General features: G+C 48.0%; 1 pseudogene; it reads left to right on the forward strand.

Annotated features, from left to right (window-relative positions):
• The first annotated feature begins 13,082 nt into the window (after nucleotides 1-13,082).
• Nucleotides 13,083-14,318, forward strand: LOC137533411 (beta-1,4-galactosyltransferase 3 pseudogene; annotated as a pseudogene).
• Nucleotides 14,319-26,649: the final 12,331 nt, after the last annotated feature.

The raw sequence follows: 26,649 nt of genomic DNA on the forward strand, positions 1-26,649 counted from the left end.
CAAAGGGGATAGCAGATAGCAGAAGTCTGTAGCGGCTGGGCAGCAGCAGAAGTCTGTAGCGGCTGGGCAGCAGCAGAAGTCTGTAGTGGCTGGGCAGCAGCAGAAGTCTGTAGTGGCTAGGGATGGTCGCTGGATTCCGTAGAATTAAGAATTCCATGATTCCGACCAAAATTTGATGATTCCGTTTCGTTGTGACGGAACGGAATCGCTATATCACTCTGGCGTAATTTCCGTGGAAAAATATTAAATTCCGCGGAATTTTACGGAATTCAAATTTTTTCCCCACCGAACTGATTTTGGCCTAATAAGAAGAATTTCTACTCGACAGACTTCCTTTCTCCCTCCCTCCTCCCGGAGGGAGGAGGGTCTTGTCTTCCAGGGAATTGTAGGATTTCAAAAGCCAGGGAACTGATCCCAGGTCTAGTGCTTGGTAGACAGCTCTCTTCACCACTATACAACCACCAACACTACATGCTGAAGCCAGCCTAGCATGTACCATTATGATATATCCAAGAGAAAAATGAGCTTGCTTAGGGAATTTTAGGATTTCAAAAGCCAGCTCACATACATTGGCCAGGAATTGAACCCAGGTCTATCGCTCTGTAGGCTGCTATCCTAATCATTATACCACCAACACAACACACTACAATGCTACATGCTGAAGCCAGCCTAGCATGTACCATTGTGATATACCCAAGAGAAAAATGAGCTCTCTCTCTCTCTCTCTCTCTCTCTCTCTAGGACTTGATGACATTGAACTGAATTTTCAGCTTAAAACCATCAACGGATACCAGCAGAATTTCACAGGCAATTTTGGAATTCCGCCAGATTGAAAAAGCAATTCTGTTCCGACCAAACGGAATGGAATGACCAATTTCCGCCCAAAATTGCGGAAAATACAATTCCGTGGAAAGCGGTGACCATTCCTGAGAGAGAGAGAGAGAGAGATGAATCTACATGGCTATCTGGGGTTCTCTTTGGACAACTGTTGAACACAAAAGGCAAGGCCATGCCTGGGTGGGCTAGAACCACCAACCTTGCAGTTAACAGCCAAACACGCTAACCAATTGTGCCACAGAGACTGTGTACCTCAAAGACTGTGCACGCAGTTGCTGTTGAATGATTTTATGGGGATGTGTGTCTTTTGGAGGAAGGAAGTAAGTCTGCTCCAAGAAGTTTCAGCATGTGGTGTTGGTGGTGTAATGGTTAGGATAGCAGCCTACCAAGCGGTAGGCCTGGGTTCAATTCCTGGCCAATGTATGTAAGCTGGATTTTGAAATCCTACAATTCCCTAAGCAAGCTCATTTTTCTCTTGGGTATATCACAATGGTACATGCTAGGCTGGCTTCAGCATGTAGAATTGTAGTGTGTTGTGTTGGTGGTATAATGGTTAGGATAGCAGCCTACAAAGCCGTAGGCCCGGGTTCGATTCCTAGCCAATGTATGTGAGTTGGCTTTTGAAATCCTACAATTCCCTAAGCAAACTCATGTTTCTCTTGGATATATCATAATGGAACATGCTAGGCTGGCTTCAGCATGTATTTTTGGTGGTGGTATAAAGGTGAAGACAGCTGTCTACCAAGCACTAGACCTGGGTTTGATTACTGGCCAAGGTATGTAAGCTGGCTTTTGAAATCCTACAATTCCCTGGAAGACAAGATCCTCCTCCCTCCGGGAGGAAGGAGGAGAAAAAGGACTAAGGGAACAGTCAATAGGTTCTATGGGCTACCATTTAGCATAAATAAGGTTACATTTGCGATTATTTTATTTTGTACGCCGGAATCCGGAATTCCGCAGACTTTCGAAAGAATCCGGCGGAATTTTCATAGTGATGGAATTTAGCGTTGGCGGAATTCAAGAATTCTGGCGGAACGGAATTTGCTCTTTCCGATCATCCCTAGTAGTGGCTGGGCAACAGCATAAGTCTGTAGTGGCTGGGCAGCAGCAGAAGTCTGTAGCGTCTTGGCAGCAGCAGAAGTCTAAAGTGGCTGGGCAGCAGCAGAAGTCTGTAGTGGCTGGGCAGCAGCAGAAGTCTGTAGTGGCTTGGCAGCAGCAGAAGTCTGTAGTGGCTGGGCAGCAGCAGAAGTCTGTAGCGGTTGGGCAGCAGCAGAAGTCTGTAGTGGCTGGGCAGCAGCAGAAGTCTGTAGTGGCTGGGCAGCAGCAGAAGTCTGTAGTGGCTGGGCAGCAGCAGAAGTCTGTAGTGGCTGGGCAGCAGCAGAAGTCTGTAGTGGCTGGGCAGCAGCAGAAGTCTGTAGTGGCTGGGCAGCAGCAGAAGTCTGTAGTGGCTGGGCAGCAGCAGAAGTCTGTAGCGGTTGGGCAGCAGCAGAAGTCTGTAGTGGCTGGGCAGCAGAAGAAGTCTGTAGTGGCTGGGCAGCAGCAGAAGTCTGTAGTGGCTGGGCAGCAGCAGAAGTCTGTAGTGGCTGGGCAGCAGCAGAAGTCTGTAGTGGCTGGGCAGCAGCAAAAGTCTGTAGCGGCTGGGCAGCAGCAGAAGTCTGTAGTGGCTGGGCAGCAGCAGAAGTCTGTAGTGGCTGGGAAGCAGCAGAAGTCTGTAGTGGCTGGGCAGCAGCAGAAGTCTGTAGTGGCTGGGAAGCAGCAGAAGTCTGTAGTGGCTGGGCAGCAGCAGAAGTCTGTAGCGGTTGGGCAGCAGCAGAAGTCTGAGGTGGCTGGGCAGCAGCAAAAGTCTGTAGTGGCTGGGCAGCAGCAGAAGTCTGTAGTGGCTGGGCAGCAGCAGAAGTCTGTAGTGGCTGGGCAGCAGCAGAAGTCTGGCTGGGCAGCAGCAGAAGTCTGTAGTGGCTGGGCAGCAGCAGAAGTCTGTAGTGGCTGGGCAGCAGCAGAAGTCTGTAGTGGCTGTGCAGCAGCAGAAGTTTGTAGTGGCTGGGCAGCAGCAGAAGTCTGTAGCGGCTGGGCAGCAGCAGAAGTCTGTAGTGGGTGGGCAGCAGCAGAAGTCTGTAGTGGGTGGGCAGCAGCAGAAATCTGTAGTGGGTGGGCAGCAGCAGAAGTCTGTAGTGGGTGGGCAGCAGCAGAAACCTGTAGTGGCTGGGCAGCAGTAGAAGTCTGTAGCGGCTGGGCAGCACCAGAATTCTGTAATGGCTGGGCAGCAGCAGAAGTCAGTAGTGGCTGGGCAGCAGCAGATGTCTGTATTGGCTGGGCAGCAGCAGAAGTCTGTAGTGGCTGGGCAGCAGCAGAAGTCTGTAGTGGCTGGGCAGCAGCAGAAGTCTGCAGTGGCTGGGCAGCAGCAGAAGTCAGTAGTGGCTGGGCAGCAGCAGATGTCTGTAGTGGCTGGGCAGCGGCAGCAGTCTGTAGTGGATGGGCAGCAGCAGAAGTCTGCAGTGGCTGGGCAGCAGCAGAATTCTGTATTGGCTGGGCAGCAGCAGAAGTCTGTAGTGGCTGGGAAGCAGCAGAAGTCTGTAGTGGCTGGGCAGCAGCAGCAGTCTGTTGTGGATGGGCAGCAGCAGAAGTCTGCAGTGGCTGGGCAGCAGCAGAATTCTGTGTTGGCTGGGCAGCAGCAGAAGTCTGTAGTGGCTGGGCAGCAGCAGAAGTCTGTAGTGGCTGGGCAGCAGCAGAAGTCTGTAGTGGCTGGGCAGCAGCAGCAGTCTGTAGTGGATGGGCAGCAGCAGAAGTCTGTAGTGGCTGGGCAGCAGCAGCAGTCTGTAGTGGATGGGCAGCAGCAGAAGTCTGCAGTGGCTAAGCAGCAGCAGAATTCTGTGTTGGCTGGGCAGCAGCAGAAGTCTGTAGTGGCTGGGCAGCAGCAGAAGTCTGTGTTGGCTGGGCAGCAGCAGAAGTCTGTGTTGGCTGGGCAGCAGCAGAAGTCTGTAGTGGCTGGGCAACAGCAGAAGTCTGTAGTGGCTGGGCAGCAGCAGAAGTCTGTAGTGGCTGGGCAGCAGCAGAAGTCTGCAGTGGCTGGGCAGCAGCAGAATTCTGTAATGGCTGGGCAGCAGCAGAAGTCTGTAGTGCCTGGGAAGCAGCAAAAGCCTGTAATGGCTGGACAGCAGTAGAAGTTTTTAGGAACTGGGAACCAGCAGAGGACCATGAGACTGGCTGGACCCAGAGCTTAACATCAGGAGGCTGGAAGGTCAGAATGGCAGGAGGCTGAAAGTGTCAGGGAAAGCTCTAAACTGGACAATGGACTGGAGATTAGCAAGCTGATAAAATGCAGTGCACTGGTTGGCATCAGGCAAAGCAACAGACTGACTTTACAAAACATGAGTATGGGGCTTTAAATGAACAATATAGTCTTTTTATTCTTCTAATCAAAGTCTTCACAGTTGCGGACACATGGATAAGCACAGTTTCCAGAATTCCAAATCACAAATACACGACTGCCTGACACGTGTTTCACGATCAAGGATCGCTTCTTCAGAGGCATACAGTATACATGTACATCTGTTAAAAACACACACAATGGAAAGACTTTTATATTACATACCAATTAAGGTGCATGCGCATCGCAGGATACAGGAGCAAAAGCAAAAGGGAACCTTATCTTACCACATATAGACCCTTGTGTAGCAAAGGACCGCAATCTGTAGAGATCATAATTGTTATCAGTACCAAAAAACTCAAGGGCGTACTATACTATCACATAATCACCCATGTGAAAGCTCACTGGTATACAGCTAAAGAAAGAAAGGAGTGCATAGTATACTAGATCACCGAATTGAAAGGCAGTGTGCTACAAGAACATGTCTATATCACAACACCATGCAGTAGGTCCTAAAATACCCCATACACCCTTATGTGAATCCCCATATATTATATACCGCATATAAACAGCCATACAGTTCCACAGTAGAGATCCGCTTCAGGAAGGGAATACCCAATCCACCCACCATAGTGCATATACATATCAGACCACTGTATATCAACATAGTGTGTGTATGTGCACCAGCACGCACACTTAGTAATATGATAACCACATGGGTCATCTGTTTGGTATCATATATACATGTAGGTCTGATGACAAAGTTATATCAAGGTAAAGAAAAAGTGCCCCCATATATACATATATATCCCTAACTATAAACATGAGACCAGTGCCCATCCAAATATACAGATATGCCACCTCTATGTATCTAAAAAGATACGTGCCCAAAATACAAATGCACATATGCGCAGATATATACCTGTAAAAAACATGAAGACCAGGTTCTAAAACGCCGCCGCCAACTCCACGAGTGAGGGAGGTGTAATGGCTCCAGGTTCAGGGACTAGAAGAACCCTCTACCAGCCAATGAAAAAAGTGCAGGATGGAGCATGCGGAAAGAAAGGCGGAAGGAAGGGAAGCCAGCACGCCGCCATGGTCCGCACGCTGAAGGACTCCGTGAAACGCACGGAAACAAGATGTCACCGCGTCACTTCCCATAACACTGGCAGATCACGTGGGGTGGACGTCAGTAGTATGGACGTAATCCAATATGATCCCCCAGGCGTGCCGCCTACACCCGCCATGCGCAGTGGCGCGCTAAACACCCCAGGGTAGCGCGTCACAATGCGCGCCCCACCTGGCTCGTGCCCACGTTTAGACTACTGCGCAAGCCCAACCAGGAGTTCACCCGAACAACACCATCTACTGGACAGTTAAGAGATGGCAGATCTAGAATAAAAGGATGTATATATCAAGACACTGTCCATTTGAAAATGCAACACCCAAAGTGACCATCCCAACCTATATGAAAGGGCTAAGCCCTATACGGCCATCCCTCATAACTACTAAATACACCACCCCCAGGGTAGGTTAAAACGAAGTAAAAAGTAAATACTCAAACTGTCACATGAAAATGCACGTGTATACAGGAGGGTATATACAGGCCCAGAATTTAAAGGGGGTACCCTATCCCCGATGCACATGTCCCATATATAAAGCAAAACATATACCCCTATAAAAACATTTTATAACTAATTAGATCATTTAGGCCAGGTTTATCTTCTGCCCTCAAGTACCATATCCATCTAGCCTCTATCTGATAGAGTTTCTTGTCTATATCTCCACCTCTAAGATTGGGATGGACCCTATCTAACACCGCAAATTTTATAAAACTCCTATTGCCTCCGTGGGCTTCTATAAGATGTTTGGCTATTGCCGATTTTTCACCTTTTTTGCCCGTATCCTGCATATGTTCATATATCCTCTCTTTAAATTCTCTCTTTGTTTTTCCAACATAGAAGGCATTGCATCTGCAGATAGCTATGTAGATTACAGCCGGAGTGCTGCAATTAGCATAGTGTCTTAATTTGAGGTTTTTTTCTCTAGCTTTTATCTCCACATTTTGTCCTCTAAGGATATACTGACAATAACGGCATCCCCCACATCCATATGTACCCCTAGTTTTACATGGTTCGCCACGCATCTTCCCCTTATAGTGACTATTCATTATTTGAGCACCAATAGTGCTCTGAAAATGATTTAGCCAAACATCTTATAGAAGCCCACGGAGGCAATAGGAGTTTTATAAAATTTGCGGTGTTAGATAGGGTCCATCCCAATCTTAGAGGTGGAGATATAGACAAGAAACTCTATCAGATAGAGGCTAGATGGATATGGTACTTGAGGGCAGAAGATAAACCTGGCCTAAATGATCTAATTAGTTATAAAATGTTTTTATAGGGGTATATGTTTTGCTTTATATATGGGACATGTGCATCGTGGGGATAGGGTGCCCCCTTTAAATTCTGGGCCTGTATATACCCTCCTGTATACACGTGCATTTTCATGTGACAGTTTGGGTATTTACTTTTTACTTCGTTTTAACCTACCCTGGGGGTGGTGTATTTAGTAGTTATGAGGGATGGCCGTATAGGGCTTAGCCCTTTCATATAGGTTGGGATGGTCACTTTGGGTGTTGCATTTTCAAATGGACAGTGTCTTGATATATACATCCTTTTATTCTAGATCTGCCATCTCTTAACTGTCCAGTAGATGGTGTTGTTCGGGTGTACTCCTGGTTGGGCTTGCGCAGTAGTCTAAACGTGGGCACGAGCCAGGTGGGGCGCGCATTGTGACGCGCTACCCTGGGGTGTTTAGCTCGCCACTGCGCATGGCGGGTGTAGGCGGCACGCCTGGGGGATCATATTGGATTACGTCCATACTACTGACGTCCACCCCACGTGATCTGCCAGTGTTATGGGAAGTGACGCGGTGACATCTTGTTTCCGTGCGTTTCACGGAGTCCACAACGGCGGCGTGCTGGCTTCCCTTCCTTCCGCCTTTCTTTCCGCATGCTCCATCCTGCACTTTTTTCATTGGCTGGTAGAGGGTTCTTCTAGTCCCTGAACCTGCAGCCATTACACCTCCCGCACTCGTGGAGTTGGCGGCGGCGTTTTAGAACCTGGTCTTCACGTTTTTTACAGGTATATATCTGCGCATATGTGCATTTGTATTTTGGGCACGTATCTTTTTAGATACATAGAGGTGGCATATCTATATATTTGGATGGGCACTGGTCTCATATTTATAGTTAGGGATATATATGTATATATGGGGGCACTTTTTCTTTACCTTGATATAACTTTGTCATCAGACCTACATGTATATATGATACCAAACAGATGACCCATGTGGTTATCATATTACTAAGTGTGCGTGCTGGTGCACATACACACACTATGTTGATATACAGTGGTCTGATATGTATATGCACTATGGTGGGTGGATTGGGTATTCCCTTCCTGAAGCGGATCTCTACTGTGGAACTGTATGGCTGTTTATATGCGGTATATAATATATGGGGATTCACATAAGGGTGTATGGGGTATTTTAGGACCTACTGCATGGTGTTGTGATATAGACATGTTCTTGTAGCACACTGCCTTTCAATTCGGTGATCTAGTATGCACTCCTTTCTTTCTTTAGCTGTATACCAGTGAGCTTTCACATGGGTGATTATGTGATAGTATAGTACGCCCTTGAGTTTTTTGGTACTGATAACAATTATGATCTCTACAGATTGCGGTCCTTTGCTACACAAGGGTCTATATGTGGTAAGATAAGGTTCCCTTTTGCTTTTGCTCCTGTATCCTGCGATGCGCATGCACCTTAATTGGTATGTAATATAAAAGTTTTTCCATTGTGTGTGTTTTTAACAGATGTACATGTATACTGTATGCCTCTGAAGAAGCGATCCTTGATCGTGAAACACGTGTCAGGCAGTCGTGTATTTGTGATTTGGAATTCTGGAAACTGTGTTTATCCATGTGTCCGCAACTGTGAAGACTTTGATTAGAAGAATAAAAAGACTATATTGTTCATTTAAAGCCCCATACTCATGTTTTGTAAAGTTGGTATTTAACTTAGGGGTGGAACTACACTGTTTTGGTTTTATCTGTAACGTGTTGTGTAAAAGCAACAGACTGGTTGGCATCAGGCAAAGCAACAAACTGATTGTCAACAGGCAAGGAAGCAGACTGGTTGGCAACAGGCAAGGCAGCAGACTGGTTGGCAACAGGTAAGGCAGCAGACTGGTTGTCAACAGGTAAGGCAGCAGACTGGTTGTCAACAGGTAAGGTAGCAGACTGGTTGTCAACAGGTAAGGTAGCAGACTGGCTGACATTAGGCAAGGCAACAGACAGGTTGGTATCAGGTAGGGCAACAGGCTGGGCCTTTGACAAAACACCTAGCTGGCCCTCTGGCAAAGCACCTGGCTGGGCCAATGGGCAGAATACCTGGATGGAACCCTGATATGGCCTGTGCGGGCTGGAGCAAAGCCTGTGCGGGCTGGAGCAAAGCCTGTGCGGGCTGGAGCATAGCCTGTGTGGGCTGGAGCATAGCCTGTGTGGGCTGGAGCATAGCCTGTGTGGGCTGGAGCAGAGCCTGTGCGGGCTGGAGCAGAGCCTGTGCGGTTTGGAGCAGAGCCTGTGCGGGTAGAGCAAAGCCTGTGCGGGCTGGAGCAGAGCCTGTGCGGGCTGGAGCAGAGCCTGTGCGGGATAGAGCAAAGCCTGTGCGGGATAGGGCAAAGCCTGTGCGGGCTGGAGCAGAGCCTGTGCGGGTTGGAGCAGAGCCTGTGCGGATTGGAGCAGAGCCTGTGTGGGCTGGAGCAGAGCCTGTGCGGGATAGAGCAAAGCCTATGCGGGCTGGAGCAGAGCCTGTGTGGGCTGGAGCAGAGCCTGTGCGGGATAGAGCAAAGCCTGTGTGGGCTGGAGCATAGCCTGTGTGGGCTGGAGCAGAGCCTATGCGGGTTGGAGCAGTGCCTGTGTGGGCTGGAGCAGAGCCTGTGCGGGATAGAGCAAAGCCTGTGCGGGCTGGAGCAGAGCCTGTATGGGCTGGAGCAGAGCCTGTGCGGGTTGTAGCAGAGCCTGTGCGGGTTGTAGCAGAGCCTGTGCGGGTTGTAGCAGAGCCTGTGTGGGCTGGAGCAGAGCCTGTGTGGGCTGGAGCAGAGCCTGTGCGGGTTGTAGCAGAGCCTGTGTGGGCTGGAGCAGAGCCTGTGTGGGCTGGAGCAGAGCCTGTAGCAAAGACTCTACAGACTGAATGCAAAGTTTTGCAGGCTGAAACAAAGTCTCTGCCAACTGGATGCTAGTCTCTGCAGGCTGAATGCAAGTTTCTGCAGGTTGCAAAGCAATAGCAGAAGGCGACAAGGCAAGATGGATGGAGGCTGCACCGGAGATGAGGCGGGTGGAGGCTGCACTGGAGACAAGGCGGATGGAGGCTGCACCGGAGACAGGGGCGTAGCAATAGGCCCTGCAGCGCCTGCGCCCGCGGGGGGGCCCGGCCCCCCCCTGGGGCCCGCTCGGGGCCGTTTTTTGGGGGCTGGAGGGGTGGCAGCATGAGGGGAAAGCCTTGCCCACAGTCGGCGGGGAGAGGGGAAGTTCCCCCCTCTCCCTCACCTCGGGGCTCTCCCCTCTGCGCCCCCCTCCAGCTAGTGAATGTGTGTGGGCAGCGGGCAGCAGCGGCGGCGGGATACATACCTTCTTCCTTGCGTTCCATCGCCGCCTTCTCGCTCTAGCGGCTGACGTCACTTCCGGAAGCGGACGTGACGTCAGCCGCTAGAGCGAGAAGGCGGCGATGGATCGCAAGGAAGAAGGTATGTATCCCGCCGCCGCTGACGTCACTGCAGGGGGATTTTCAGGTGTCTGCTGCCCATATTACGATTTTCTGGTCACTGCTACCCACATTGTGATTTTCAGGTGTCTGCTGCCCACATTATGATTTTCAGGTGTCTGCTGCCCACATTAGGATTTTCTGGTCACTGCTGCCCACATTAGGATTTTCTGGTCACTGCTGCCCACATTAGGATTTTCTGGTCACTGCTGCCCACATTGCGATTTTCAGGTGTCTGCTGCCCACATTACGATTTTCTGGTCACTGCTACCCACATTGTGATTTTCAGGTGTCTGCTGCCCACATTACGATTTTCTGGTGTCTGCTGCCCATATTACGATTTTCTGGTGTCTGCTGCCCACATTACGATTTTCTGGTGTCTGCTGCCCACATTGCGATTTTCAGGTGTCTGCTGCCCACATTATGATTTTCTGGTGTCTGCTGCCCATATTACGATTTTCTGGTGTCTGCTGCCCACATTACGATTTTCAGGTGTCTGCTGCCCACATTACGATTTTCAGGTGTCTGCTGCCCACTTTATGATTTTCTGGTGTCTGCTGCCCACATTAGGATTTTCTGGTGACAGCTGCCTACATTGCGATTTTCAGGTGTCTGCTGCCCACATTGCGATTTTCTGGTGTCTGCTGCCCACATTACGATTTTCAGGTGTCTGCTGCCCACATTATGATTTTCTGGTGTCTGCTGCCCACATTGCGATTTTCTGGTGTCTGCTGCCCACATTACGATTTTCAGGTGTCTGCTGCCCACATTATGATTTTCTGGTGTCTGCTGCCCACATTGCGATTTTCTGGTGTCTGCTGCCCACATTATGATTTTCTGGTGTCTGCTGCCCACATTGCGATTTTCTGGTGTCTGCTGCCCACATTACGATTTTCAGGTGTCTGCTGCCCACATTATGATTTTCTGGTGTCTGCTGCCCACATTGCGATTTTCTGGTGTCTGCTGCCCACATTACGATTTTCTGGTGTCTGCTGCCCACATTACGATTTTCTGGTGTCTGCTGCCCACATTGCGATTTTCTGGTGTCTGCTGCCCATATTACGATTTTCTGGTCACTGCTGCCCACATTGCGATTTTCAGGTGTCTGCTGCCAACATTGTGATTTTCAGGTGTCTGCTGCCAACATTGTGATTTTCAGGTGTCTGCTGCCCACATTGCGATTTTCTGGTGTCTGCTGCCCATATTACGATTTTCTGGTGTCTGCTGCCCACATTACGATTTTCTGGTGTCTGCTGCCCACATTGCGATTTTCAGGTGTCTGCTGCCCACATTATGATTTTCTGGTGTCTGCTGCTGCCCATATTACGATTTTCTGGTGTCTGCTGCCCACATTACGATTTTCAGGTGTCTGCTGCCCGCATTACGATTTTCAGGTGTCTGCTGCCCACTTTATGATTTTCTGGTCACTGCTGCCCACATTAGGATTTTCTGGTGACAGCTGCCTACATTGCGATTTTCAGGTGTCTGCTGCCCACATTGCGATTTTCTGGTGTCTGCTGCCCACATTACGATTTTCAGGTGTCTGCTGCCCACATTATGATTTTCTGGTGTCTGCTGCCCACATTGCGATTTTCTGGTGTCTGCTGCCCACATTACGATTTTCAGGTGTCTGCTGCCCACATTATGATTTTCTGGTGTCTGCTGCCCACATTGCGATTTTCTGGTGTCTGCTGCCCACATTACGATTTTCTGGTCACTGCTGCCCACATTGCGATTTTCAGGTGTCTGCTGCCCACATTACGATTTTCAGGTGTCTGCTGCCCACATTACGATTTTCTGGTGAACTCTGCCCACATTACGATTTTCTGGCCCACATTACGATTGTCTGGTAAAATGCTGCCCACTTTACAATTAATTTACAGTGAAACGCTGCCCCATTACGATTATTTGGCACCTATGGGGGGGGGGGGGGGGGGGCATCCAAATATTCGCAGGGGGGCCCAGTGATTTCTAGTTACGCCCCTGACCGGAGATGAGGTGAATGGAGGCTGCACAGGAGGTGAAGTGGATGGAGGCTGCCCTGGAGTAATGGAGGCTGTGGGAAAGTATTTGCATTTTGGTTTCTTTTTCAGAGTCAGCATTGAAACAGACTTTAAATCAGTTACTGGATACTGTGTAGACCAAGGTGTGGATCTGATGGCTGTTTGCTTAGGAGCAGATTTTTTTCTGGTTAATAGGGACAGGCAAGTCATAGTTCATAGACTTAGTTACTACTGGTAATGTAAGTACTAATAGTTTAAGTGTTGCAAGCCGTGAGTATTGGACATGGTTCGAGGTATATGAAGGGTTAACAGGAGGAAAAGAGTGGAAATGAGAAGACAGGGACTATCTACAGTGGTAATAACGATAGTAAAACATTGGTAAATTGTACTGATATTTTACTACAACTAAACCTACCCCCCCCCCCCCCCCCCCCCCAATGCCTAACCTTAAAACCGTGTGCATCATTAAAAAAAAAAAAAAAAAAGCAAAAAAATTGTTAAAAACAAAAAGCCAGAAAAAATTAAATAACTTTCTAATTAAATGTTAACATTCTCTAATAAGAAAAATTGCTGCATACAAAAAAAAGACCAGAAATCTCAATAGCTATAGATTTCAAAATGATAAAAACTTCAAAAACGATAACATTCTAACTTTCTCAAAACAAAAAAAAATTCAAAAACTATAACAGTCTAATTTTCCCGAATTTGTGCTTTCTGCGCCCAATAGCCAATATTTGCATTAGTGCCTAGGCAGCGCCCAAATTGTCCATTAGCTGTGGGCACCTGCTTCCATAATAAGAACTGGCTATGAAGAGTGACGTCTTTAAAGCGCAAATTTAGTCATGTGCATCTTCTGTCCATGACAGGTCTTGATAAACTGGACAGGTTTGTTGATGTTTCCTCACTTTGGGCTGTTCATTTGTGTCATGTGCTTGAATGCCATTCTCAGCAAGCTACACGTAGAGTCAACATAGCACTTACTTAAACTTCAGCAGCAGGCAGTTATTCATTCTCACTCTACGCTGAACATGATCACTCGGATAATTAGGATGATTCTAAGAAGAAGACATTGCCTACTTGCCATCCTGCTCTCCCAGATGGTGGCATTGCCCATCCTTTACCTCTGCAGCCTTAAGAAGACCGTGGTATGCTCTTCTGCCCTAGGGTGTTCCAAGCCTATCCCAAACCAGGGGCTGGAGGAATTAATAGCTGATCATCAGAAGACCGTGGTATGCTCTTCTGCCCTAAATTGTTCCAAGCCTATCCCAAACCAGGGGCTGGAGGAATTAATAGCTGATCATCAGAAGACCGTGGTATGCTCTTCTGCCCTAAATTGTTCCAAGCCTATCCCAAACCAGGGGCTGGAGGAATTAATAGCTGATCATCAGAAGACCGTGGTATGCTCTTCTGCCCTAAATTGTTCCAAGCCTATCCCAAACCAGGGGCTGGAGGAATTCATAGCTGATCTTGAGAAGACTGTTACATGCTCTTCTGCCCTAAGTTGTTCCAAGCCTATCCCAACCCAGGGGCTGGAGGAATTAATAGCTGACCGCTTGAATGTGTTGAGAGGAGGCCGCTACAAACCCGCTAAGGGTGTATCTAGAAGTAAAACCGCCATAATTATCCCGCATCGGAACAGAGAGCACCATCTTAAATATCTCTTACAAAAATTACATCCATTCCTTCAGCGCCAGCAGCTCAGCTATACCATATACGCTATCCATCAGGCCGGGAATTATAGCTTCAACCGCGCCAAACTCATGAATGTTGGTTTCAAAGAAGCCATGATGGAGGAGGACTGGGACTGCCTTTTGTTCCACGACGTGGACCTCATTCCTGAAGATGACCGCAATGTTTATACCTGTGACAGGTTCCCCAAGCACATGTCTGCCGCTATTGACAAGTTTGGATACAAGCTTCCTTATAGAAACAACTTTGGAGGCGTCTCAGCGCTCACCCCAGCACAGTACTTAAGAATGAATGGATTCCCTAATAACTTCTGGGGCTGGGGTGGCGAGGACGATGACATTTCTTACAGAATTAGTTTCTCTGGCATGATGATAGTTCGGCCACCAAAGGGATATGGAAGATATAAAATGATAACACACGCCCACACTGAAAATGAAGAAAATCCAAGAAGGCTTGCGCTTTTGAAAAAAACTCGGCGGACGTGGAGGACAAATGGCATCAATAACCTTCGTTACAAACTGCTATCCAAGAATTTGTTGCCGCTTTACACCAATATCACAGTGGACATTGGCACGGAAGAGACCTCAGACACGTGATGTAAGACTGGACCTTTTCCAGATATGCTCACTTTTTTAGAGGAACACAATACAACATTAACTTTTCAACTTCTCTCGGATAAAGAACTTCACAAAGCAGAGGGAGAAGTCTAACAGGTTTATGTTTGCAAAAACTAAAGGTTGCTGAAATTTTTATAGTATTGGCTTCAGCTCAATTTTGTATGGTGTTTTTCGTGCTTTGCTTTTTGTTTTTGTGTTTTGTTTTCTTAGTTCTGCTCATATTCCTTCTTTCATTATATTTCTTTGTAAAAGAAGAAGCACTGTCAACACTCCTTTGAGACTTGGGGGACTGTTTTCAGATTTCAAATGGTGTCACAAATCACCCCCCTCTCCGTTCACATCACAACCCTTCCCTTGCCTCCCATGGTGAACTTCACAGCCTTGGGGTCTACCTCACAAGGCTCATAAAACAAGTTTGACTGCCATGATCTTCACACACATAACAAGTGTAGCCACAAAGAAAGCCACCTGATCTGAAGTATAGTCCCCTGTATTGGAGGGCGGGTAGATCAATAGCTGGGGGCCCCCACAGCTCTGGGCCCCGTGTGGTCGCAGGATTTGCTCCTCTCTAGTCACGCCCCTGGTGTCACATGCTTTGATTTGAAGGTACGCCGTCGTCAAGTAAAAAATAAATTTGGTCTTGTTTTTTATGCTTTGCCCCCTTTTAATTTTAGTTTAACAATAGTTAAATCTAGTTTAGTTTAACTAGTTACATCTATTTGGTAGAGATGATTGTAATCTGTAAATTACGATTACGCTAAATTTTGCCTAAAATTACCACACGTAATTATGATTTGGAAATTCAACTGTTTTTGCGAAATCCATTAATAATTTTGCGTAATAACACGTCATTTCATGCCAAATTTAGTGGTTTATAGCAAAGCCCCCACACATGCTATTGTCACTAAAATAGCTAAGTATGTTAAGGGGAATAGTGGGAACAAGTTAAAAACATTTTTTTAAAAATAAAAAGAACTTGTCATTTTTGAGAAAATCATTTTAAAAAATTCAAAGGAAATATATTTTCCTTTGAATTTTTAGAATCGATTTTCTCAAAAACGACAAGGTTTTTTTTTTTTTAACTTTGTTCCACTATTCCCCTTAATGTGTACCTGAGAGGGGAAAAAGTGCCCCTATGGGGTACTTAACTCGAGGGTGGAAGCCTCTGGATCCTAAAGAGGCTTCTCCTGTCCACCTCAGCAGAGGCAAACCAGTGCTGGCTCCCCAGAAAATGCCCTTGTTGGTACTTCTCAGGAGCCTCACACAGGCACGAACACTACGAATCCAGCGCAGGAGACTTGGGCGCAGCCGGCGCCACCATAGACCGTAATAGGAATTACAGCTATAGCGGCGCACAGTCAGTAACTTACTTCGAGAGCTATTTCCACTAGAGCCAAAGTGCCTAGTGCTTTTCCGGCCCGGGGACCACTTTCTGACCAAATTTTTTCCGGGGACCGCTGTGGGGGTGGGGATGCACGTCCTAGTGGACAGTGTCATGCGCAGTGGGTTACGGGGGGGGGGGGGGGCTGCGGCGGCATAGCTAGCATAGTTGCCCCAGTATGGATAGTATAGTTACCCCAGTATAGCTAGTATAGTCCCCAGTATAGCTAGCATAGTGCCCCAGTATAGCTAGTATAGCCCCCTAGTATGGGTAGTATAGTGCCCAGTATAGCTAGTATAGCCCCCTAGTATAGGTAGTATAGTGCCCTGTATAGCTAGTATAGTGTCCCAGTATAGCTAGTATAGTGTCCCAGTATAGCTAGTATAGTGGCCAGTATAGCTAGTATAGTATAGTATATAGTATAGCTAGTATAGTCCCAGTATGGGTAGGTAGTGCCCTAGTATAGCTAGTATAGTTCCCACGTATAGCTAATATAGTGCCCAATAAGGGTAGGTAGTGCCCAGTATGGCTAGTATAGTGCCCAGTATAGCTAGTATAGTGCTCAGTATGGCTAGTATAGTGCCCAGTATGGCTAGTATAGTGCCCAGTATGGCTAGAATAGTGCCCAGTATGGCTAGTATAGTGCCCAGTATAGCTAGTATAGTGCCCAGTATAGCTAGTATAATGCCCAGTATGGCTAGAATAGTGCCCAGTATGGCTAGAATAGTGCCCAGTATGGCTAGAATAGTGCCCAGTAGAGCTAGTATAGTGCCCAGTATGACTAGTATAGTGCCCAGTATGGCTAGTATAGTGCCCAGTATAGCTAGCATAGTGCCCAGTATGGCTAGTATAGTGCCCAGTATAGCTAGTATAGTGCCCAGTATGGCTAGAATAGTGCCCAGTATGGATAGAATAGTGCCCAGTATAGCTAGTATAGTGCCCAGTATGACTAGTATAGTGCCCAGTATGGCTAGTATAGTGCCCAGTATGGCTAGAATAGTGCCCAGTATGGCTAGAATAGTGCCCAGTAGAGCTAGTATAGTGCCCAGTATGACTAGTATAGTGCCCAGTATGGCTAGTATAGTGCCCAGTATAGCTAGCATAGTGCCCAGTATGGCTAGTACAGTGCCCAGTATAGCTAGTATAGGCCCTAGTGCACCTGCGCAGGCAGGCAAATGTTAATATTACTGTCTGTGAGTGTTCGAGGCTGCCAGCGATGGATCGTACTGGTGGAGGGAGATGGGAAATGCCTCATTAGGATCCAGAGGTTTCCCCCTCCTGAGGTATGTATTTAAATTTTTCTTTTTTTAAATGTACAGGTGTCCTTTAACACAGAGGTCCCCAACCTGGGGTCCGTGGCCCACCAATGGGCCGTGGCTTCAGACTCATTTTTAATTTTCAAAGTGTCATTTTTTGTTTCTATGCACGGCCGCGCACGTCATAGCTCTCCCGTCCCGCCCCCTCAATCTGTGGCCAATCAACCCCCTTCCTGAAGTGCAGACGAAGACGTCCATATCGGAGGCGCCAGTCCTGCCTCCTTCATCAGTGGGGCTAATCATCGCTGCGGCTGTGGCTCGGAGGCCTTCAGTCACGCCCCCTCCATATGTGTGGCCAATCACCCTCTTCCTCAAGTGGCGGTGATCACAGGTACATCGGAGGTGCCTGTCCTGCCTCCTCCATCAGTGGGTCCAATCATCATTGCCCCTTCTCAAAGTGCAAACCTCTAGTCCCGCCCCCCTAGATTAATCTGTCTGTCTGTGTGTATATATATATATATTTATATGTATATATATATATATATATATATATATATGTATATATATCTTTTTGTGCATCTTTTGTTTTTACACGCTGATAGTACTGTTTTGGTAGGGGGGCAGTGAGCTACTGTGGCCGGGGACCAATCCCCCTTCTACATGCATTACGATTTTGCATTGTAATTGTAATTTATGATGCAAAATTACAATTATGTGAAATTCATGCTCACCACTAATATTTAGTTACAATCTTCTTCGCCCTATGCTTTGGTTTCTCTTTTTATTTCTTTACTCATATTTTTTTTTCTTGTTTATTTTTGGATGTGCATTGATGGGGAATTGAATGTTCCGGGCCTACAGCCAACACTCAGGGCTCTTACCCACTAGAGCGATTTTTTTGCGCATTTAGGCCTCTTTCACAGTGGGGCGGTGCGTTTAAAGCGACATTAAGGTCGCATAACGTGCCTCTAAGGCTGCTTTCACAGTGGGACGTTACAGGCGCACGTTAGAGCAGCCTGTAACGCAGCCCCCCTGCACAGTAATGAAAAATCAACGGGCTGTTCACAGTGCCCACGTTGCGTTACATTGTAACGCTGCACGTCAAGACAACTTACTGCATGCAGTACTTTATACGCGGCTAAGCCGCGTTAGACTGCTTGCACATGCTCAGTAATGTTGAGGAGGAGGGGAGAGCGGCCAGGCACATGGCTAATTACTATTCACTGCACTTTGTGACGTGTGCAGTGTTTACTTTCTGGAGCAGCCGCTCTGTGCGGCGATTGGCTGGCGGGACCACGTGATGCCGCATGCGTCCAAGAGTACGCATCACGGACGCCAGAGTGAGCTGCACAACGCGGCTCACTCTGACGTCCACATCCAATACCACCAGGCGTTGCGTTAGGGGAACATTATGCGACCATAACGTCCCTTAAAACGCAACGTCCTGGTGGGAAAGTAGACTAATGCAACGCATTGAAAGACTATAACTTGGACTTTATAGTACATTCTTTAGCCCTGCGCTTGGTGCGCCGTTTTTGTCGCACAGTGATGCGTGGAGTGGAACGAAAACGGCGCATGCGCTACATTTGAAAAAAAAACAACCTTACTGAGCATGTGAAAGACACATAACGCAGCAAATGCATTGCTAAACGCACGGAATGCAGCACTTTCTAAATATTGCTACACGTTACACACAACGCAACGCGTGCACTGTGAATGTCGCACAGACTTTGTATTGCTGTGCATTAGTCTGCGTTGGAACATTTTCTAAGGTGCGACTTTAACGTCGCACTGTGAAAGAGGCCTAAGGGAGCGATTCAAAATGCTAGCAATTTCCCTAAACGCTCAGCTAATGTTAATGGATGGGCCAAATTCCACTGGCGCAATTGCGTAATCGCTCGTCAAAACCTACACAACGTTTTTAAATTACTGTACACTGTAAAAAAAAAAAAATTATTGAAAGGACCAATCAGAATTAAAAATGCTAATCGCTAATCGCTACACAAAACACTTACACTTTTTAAAATCGCTACCAAAATCACCAAAAAACGCTCATGATATCGCTTACAAAACGCTCATTAAAAACGCTAGCAAATTGCGATTAGCAATAGCGTTTTGTAGTGGGTTCCAGGCCTAATGTTGTTTTTCTTCATTTACTACAACTTTGAGAATTAACATTTTTATTGAAATCCCATTTCAATGCACAGCTTTAACAGAACCAGCTAATAGTTGTATAAACAGAATACCCCCTTTTTTTTTTTTTTTTAATAAACAAAGGTTTATGCGGCTGATTTGTTTTTTGTTTTTTAAATGTAATCACATGACTGAAAAAAGCCCAGCTAAGGGTGCCTTTGTTGTTACACCTGTGTTGTTAGGCCAATTTTTGTACATTTGTTTTATTTGCGATACTGTGCTTTGCAATTTTTTTCTGCAGTTTTTGTTTACGCTTTTAATGCAAATTTTCACGTTCTGATTTTTCCAAGCATGTCAATAAAGTTAATGTAACTTCTTTTGTATGTAATTCACTTTACAATCGTATGCAATTTCCAATGAGTGGCATTGTATGCGATTCTTGAGTCCATTTAGGTAAAAAAGCATACGTTTAGGCCGTTTGTTTGTTTTGCAGAAAATTTGGATGCGAAAATTAGTACGATATGAAAATGCACAACAAATGCGATGCAATTAACTTGCATTAGATGGGCGCCAAACGCAACTTTGAAAAAATATAATATGCATACAAATTCTTAAAGAGGAACTGCGGTGAAAATAATGTAAGGAAAAAAATAATTTTTAAAATAATTATTTATAAATTATTTAGTCAGTGTTTACCCACTGTAAAATCTTTCCTCTCCCTGATTTACATTCTGAGGGCTCTTTCACATTAGAGCCCTTTTCCTGTGTTTTTAGCGCAGTCGAAACTTTGCGTTTACCAAGGTAAAATGAAAGTCCACAGACTTTTATTTTACATTTCACACCCGACGCCACGTTTCGATGCATTGCGGCACAACGCACCCGGGAGCTTTTAATCGTCGGGCGCTGGCGTTTTCCCGTCGGGTTAATTAATTACTACCACCGCTGATTGTGAATCCCGACGACACACTGCAGGCCATATAATGCGTGCAGGAGAACGGCTCCTGCACACGTTGTCTAATGTGAAAGAGGCCTGAGGGCTCAAATCCACTCTAGCAGCCTTTTTTAAATGCTAGTGAAAAAGCTCTTAGGCCACATACACACATCAGACTATAGTCTTTTGAAAATGAAAGATCACAGACCAATCTTACCACCCTTCATGTAGTATGAGAGCCATACCTACACAGTCTATTCTATGGAGCTGAACGCCCCATCAGACAGAAATCTTTGCAAGATGCTGCACACACAGATGCTGTACAGACACAAAAGATCAGTATCTGCAAAAGATCTGTTCCTGCCAAAAATCCATTCCTGCAAATTGCAATGATAGTCTATGAGATCTGCAGATCATCATACACACATGATTTAACTGACATTCATCTGCAGATCAAGCAATCATCTGCAGATCTGAAAATCCATCCTGGTGGATCTGATCTGCAGATGATTGTCAGTTAAATCATGTGTGCATGATGATCTGCAGATCTCATAGACTAACATTGCAATTTGCAGGAATGGATTTTTGGCAGGAACAGATCTTTTGCAGATACTGATCTTTTGTGTCTGTACAGCATCTGTGTGTGCAGCATCTTGCAAAGATTTTTTTCTGATGGGGAGTTCAGCTCCATAGAAAAGACTGTGTAGAGTATGGCTCTCATACTACATGAAGGGTGGTAAGATTGGTCTGTGATCTTTCATTTTCAAAAGACTATGGTCTGATGTGTGTATGTGGCCTTAATGTAGTATGAGAGCCATACTCTACACAATCTTTTCTATGGAGCTGAACTCCCCATCAGAAAAAAATCTTTGCAAGATGCTGCACACAAAGATGCCGTACAGACACAAAAGATCAGTATCTGTAAAAGATCTGTTCCTGCCAAAGATCCATTCATGCAAATTGCATTCATAGTCTATGAGATCTGCAGATCCTCATACACACCTTGTTTAACAGACATTCATCTGCAGATCAGACAATCATCTGCAGATCTGAAAAACCATCCTGGTGGATCTGATCTGCAGATAAATGTCTGTTAAACAAGGTGTGTATGAGGATCTGCAGATATCATAGACTATGAATGCATTTTGCAGGAATGGATCTTTTGCAGGAACGGATCTGTTGCAGATACTGATCTTTTGAATGTGTACAGCATCTTTGTGTGCAGCATCTTGCAAAGATTTTATCTGATGGGGAGTGCAGCTCCATATAATAGACTGTGTAGGTATGGCTCTCATACTACATGGAATGGGGTAACATTGGTCTGTGATCTTGCCTTTTCCAAAGACTATGGTCTGATGTGTGTATGCACCCTCAGGCTGGATCCACACTATGGGCTTGATTCACTGAAGTGTGATAACTGTTATCACTGCTCCTTTGTGCGAGTTTTGCTGCGTTTTCGCGCGTAACGGTTTGTGCGCACAAATTTTCACATTTACGCGCTAACGCGAATTTTAGCGTGCAAACATGAAGATCATTGTGCGCTAAAATTTGCGTTAGCGCGTGAATGCAAAAATTTGTGTGCGCAAACTGTTACACGCAAAAGCGCAGCCAAACTCGCATGAAGGGGCTGTGATAACAGTTATCACACTTTAGTGAATCAAGTCTTATATGCGCTTTTGTGAGCGCTTGTGATTGCTGACCAGTGATGCTCATCTGAGCTCGGATATCCGAGATACTCGGATATCCTAGCTCTTTTTTCACTATTTGAGCTTGAATACCGAGCTCGAATAGTATTAGCTATCCGGGCTGTGCTATCCAAGCGCACTCGGATAGCAATCAGCTATCCGGAGATATCCTAGCTATCCGAGCTCGGATAGCGTCATCCGCTCGGATACGGTCACGTCAGACGTCACCTCGAGTCCTCACAAGCGAATCAGAGGGCTCCCAGCCCTCTGACTGCAGCCAATCACAGAGGGGGAGCCTGGCCAAGCCCCCCTCTATAAATAGCGGGAGCCATGTTGCCTCACTTAACCTGCTTGCGACTTACTGACTGACTGTACTGAGAGATTGCTCCAGTGCTTTTTGTCTGTGCAAGTGCATCTATTGTTCAATACACCTAGCGTTTTTACACTCCAACACTTGATATTCACCTGTATTGCTTTGTATTGTAGATAGATTGTATTTTAGGCAGTTTAGTTTGTGTGATTAGGGACTAGGGAGGGAGACTGTCACTGCTGCAGCTGCAGCCAGCAGCTAGGCCCTGTGCCTAGGCAAGGCAGCCTGCCCTGCTCTGTGCTCTAGTCTCTAGTTACCTGTGCTCTCACCTGTCCTACTCTACTGTACTACTTCTGTGTTAGATAGATTATTGTACTATTTTGTAGTTCGCAGGCCCAGCTTTACTGCTATACCTGTCCAGTAGGCCCATAGCGAGCAGCGCAGCAGGTGGAGTGGAGGGCCCCATGATAGGGCTAGATTGCAGGCAAGGGGTAATCGTAGAAGAGGGGAGGGGGCGGGGTTAGCCCTGTCCGGATTGCCGCGCAAAGAGCGCAGTGTAGTGGGGAAGGAGCGGCGGAAGTATAGGAGGAAGTGACGTCGGCGGAGGCAGACGCGCTGGGGACACCGAGACAGCAGGACGCGTTTTCTCCGCTCCTCTGCTCGGAAGAAGAAGGTGCGTCATGGCGGACATAGAGGAGCTACTGCAGAGGGTGAGGAGTGAGGCAGAATCTCGGGGCCCGCAGTGGGTGGCCATTCAAATGTCGGCCATGGGAGCAGGACCGGCGCCCCGCACTAGTGCGCGGGTCACCCGCCCGCCGGACAGGCTGAGCCCCGCTGCATCCCCACAGCAGAGCAGGCGTGCAGGCAGCCCCATATCAACGCCGCCAGCTCCATCCTCCAAACGGGTGGCCAAGCAGAGCAAGGGCCGGCCCAGCGAAGTGGCAGCCGGAGGCGCAGGGGACTCAGAGCAGCCAGGCACGTCCAGAGAGCAGGGGGGCAGTGAACATCACGGCGTGGGGCTGGGGGATCCGCAACAGCCCGCGCCAGCAGGCCCCAAAAAAGCAGCACAGCCCAGGAGAAAGGATCCACAGCAGGGGCCCCATCACTCTTCCAGGCGCGGGGCCGACCTTGGGGTCGCGGCTGGGTCATCCCAGGCTCAGGCCAAACGCCCTGCCCAGCAAACCAAGACGAAGAACAACAGAGGGAAACCGCCTCAGAAGCGCAACACGGGCCAACAGCCGGGCCGCAGTTCAAGCAGCGCGGGGAGCAGCAGCTCGCGCAACTCGGGAGCGCGGAGCCAGCAGTCCCCAGCCAGCGGCAGCTCGTCCAGCGGCCACAGGGGGTCGGTCACCGCCAACCCCGCCAGTGGGCCCGGAAACGCATCGCCAGACGAAGAGGAGTCTTCGCAATCGGAGGAGGAGGAGTCTACGGATCGACCCAGGGAATCGGCTGGTCGGGACGGGCGTCCGGTGCAGCCAGGTGAGATTAATCTAATTCCAGCTTTTTCTATTGTTCATGATGTGGGGAGTACAAGGGGCCTGGTACCAACCGACCAAGTCGGAGTGGTAGCGGCGCCACTGATAAGGGACAGTGCCATGTCCCCGGCCCTGTCCTTTGGCAATACGTTATTGTTGGGGATTCGGGAGGCTTTACAGGCGGGTGGCGGGCCCAGCGTTGCCCCTCCCACGTCCGCGTGGATTACACCGGCCCCGCTAGTGGGACCCCCAGGGCCACATTCCACATCGATCTTTGCCTCGGTTCCGGCGACAGTGGTAGCAGCTCCGGTGGCGTCGGCCACGCCGTCACATAGCGAGCCCATTGCTGCGACCGGCACAGAGGTTGATTCGGTGAGGTTGTCGGACTCAGCGAAGAGCGAGCTTTACCTGTGTCTTGAGGCCCCTTTAGGTACGCATCTCAAAAAGGAAGTGAAAGAAAAAATTTGGAGAGGGGAATACATCGAAATTTTTTCTTTGCTGCAGCTTTCCAAATTTAACCTAGATAAGGGTAAGCCAGATGAAAGCAAGAAGGAGGAGGAGGAGCGCAGGCGTTACAGGCTCATCCCGCGAACCCACCAAAACTGGTCACAAGCTTTCGCCATATTGGCTAGCGTGATCGGGGAAAAACAGCCCGAGTGTTGCGCAGCGCTGTTTGGGTACCAGGACAGCATTGGGGAAGCGTTTAGGTCATACGGAGGCAACGCATGGCTTCGTTATGACGAAGTGTTTCATCCAAGGTAAGGCGGTACGCCCCAAGATTCGCTGGGATCATAAAGATGTCATCCTTTGGATGAAGCATATGATCCCCGCAAGCAAAGGATCACAGTCCTTTCAAGGGGGGGCCAGCAGCTCCAGCAGTTTGGGGCAGCTGGCCAACAAACGTCCGGGAGTGTGTTGGAAGTACAATGACAACACATGCAAATTCGGGAGTTCATGCCGCTTTAAACATGAATGTGGAAATTGCGGGGGCGGACATCCAGGTTCCCGTTGCTATAAACAGAGTAAAAATAGGGGCGGCGAGTCTTCCGGTAAGAGGGAGGACCCCAGTGATTCTCAAAAAGATGGAACGGCACCTAAGTAGGTACCCGGATATCGACGCGGCTGAATTCTTACGTCAAGGTTTTTCGGAAGGTTTCCGTATCCCCAGTTCAGGAGCGTCTAGCTCCTTTCCCCCTTTCCGAAACCTAAAATCAGTGGCAGGCTTTCCGGAAGTAGTGACAGCTATATTACAAAAAGAGGTCGGGTTAGGTCGGATGGCGGGGCCTTTTGCTTCCCCTCCTTTGGATAATTTGATTGTTTCCCCGTTAGGCATCGTCCCCAAAAAAGAACCCGGCGCTTTTCGCCTTATCCACCATCTGTCACATCCCAGGGGAAGATCCGTTAACGATGGAATCGATCCAGGGGATGTGACGGTAGCCTACACATCTTTCGATGTGGCAGTGCGGTGGGTCAGGCAATTGGGGCGCGGCACCTTGCTGGCCAAAACCGACGTTGAATCGGCCTTTCGGTTGCTCCCGGTTCACAGGGAAAGTTTCCATCTCTTGGGTTGCTTTTGGGAAGGCAGCTATTACATCGATTGCTGCTTACCAATGGGTTGCTCTATATCTTGCTCGTATTTCGAGAAATTTAGCTCCTTTCTGGAATGGGTGGTTAAGGAGGAGTCCGGGGTAGGTTCGGTTATACACTACCTGGACGACTTCTTGTTCATGGGCAAGAGCGACTCTCCCACGTGTGCTTACTTTTTGGCGACCATGCGTCAGACTTGTGCTAGCTTTGGGATCCCCCTAGCCGAGGACAAAACAGAGGGGCCCCAGACGGTGATCAAATTTCTGGGTATCACCATAGATTCAATGGCAATGGAATGCCGCTTACCAGAGGATAAGATTGTGGATTTACAGAAGGTTATAGGCGAGGCGTTGACACAAAGGAAGGTCACCCTGCGCATGCTCCAGTCACTACTAGGTAAACTAAATTTCGCGTGCAGGATTATCCCCATGGGGCGAATCCTCTGTAGAAAATTGGCAATGGCAACCGCAGGGATCTCCTCGCCTAACCATCATGTGCGTTTGAACAGTGAACACAAAGCGGATTTGAGAATGTGGCAGGTTTTCCTCTCTGAATTCAATGGGCGCTCGGTGTGGTTGGAGGAGAGCGTTCAGAACATTGATCTGGAGCTTTTCACTGACGCGTCGGGCGCCCATGGTTATGGGGCTTTTTTCGCAGGAGAGTGGAGCGCAGCGGAATGGCCGGAGGACTGGAGACGGACCGGCTTCACAAAAAATTTGTTGCTCCTAGAGCTGTTCCCCATAGTGGTGTCAGTAAAAATTTGGGGGTGCCCGGTTATTTTACAAAAAGATCAAATTCAACTGTGACAATTTGGGGTTTGTAACGGCAATTAACAAAGTCTCCCCTCCGGTCATTCGGCTACTGCGACACTTGGTGTTGACCTGCCTGCGACTTAACATGTTTTTATATGCAGTGCATCTGCCTGGAACCGAGAATGACGTAGCAGATGCGCTTTCTCGCTTTCAGTGGCAAAGATTCAGAGGCCTCGTCCCTGGTGCAGCACAATCCTGAATTCCTTGTCCCCAGGATTTGTGGGAAGTCCCGTTCGGGAAATAGAAGGATGGATGGCTCATTCTTTGTCCGACGGAACTTGGTCATCATATTCGTCCGTCTGGGACCAATGGGATGCGCTGTCTGCCGAAATGGGAAGCTCATCGTCGGATAGGTTGGGCCTTTTTTATCACTTTCTTGTGCAAAATGGCGCGGCGGGGGTGTCACCCTCGGCTATGTCCAAAAAGGTGTCGGCTTTGGCCTTTTTATTCAAGCTGCGAGGCGAAATAGACATTACGAAGGATTTTCGGGTTAAATTAGCGTTGCGAGGGTTCAAATCTAAACCAGTGAAGAGGGATGGGCGTCGCCCGATTACGTTCGAGCTTCTGTCATCCCTCGTATCGGTACTACCGGAGATTTGCAGTTCGGGTTTTGAAGTTTTGCTGTTCACGGCGGCTTTCGTCCTAGCTTTTTTCGGGGCGTTTCGGGTGAGTGAGCTAGTGAGCCCCAACAAGCGGACAGCGTCGGGTATTAGGGAAGGGGAGGTTGTGTTGTCAGGAGG

The sequence above is a fragment of the Hyperolius riggenbachi genome, chromosome 9 (assembly GCF_040937935.1).
Source record: "Hyperolius riggenbachi isolate aHypRig1 chromosome 9, aHypRig1.pri, whole genome shotgun sequence".
NCBI lineage: Eukaryota > Metazoa > Chordata > Amphibia > Anura > Hyperoliidae > Hyperolius > Hyperolius riggenbachi.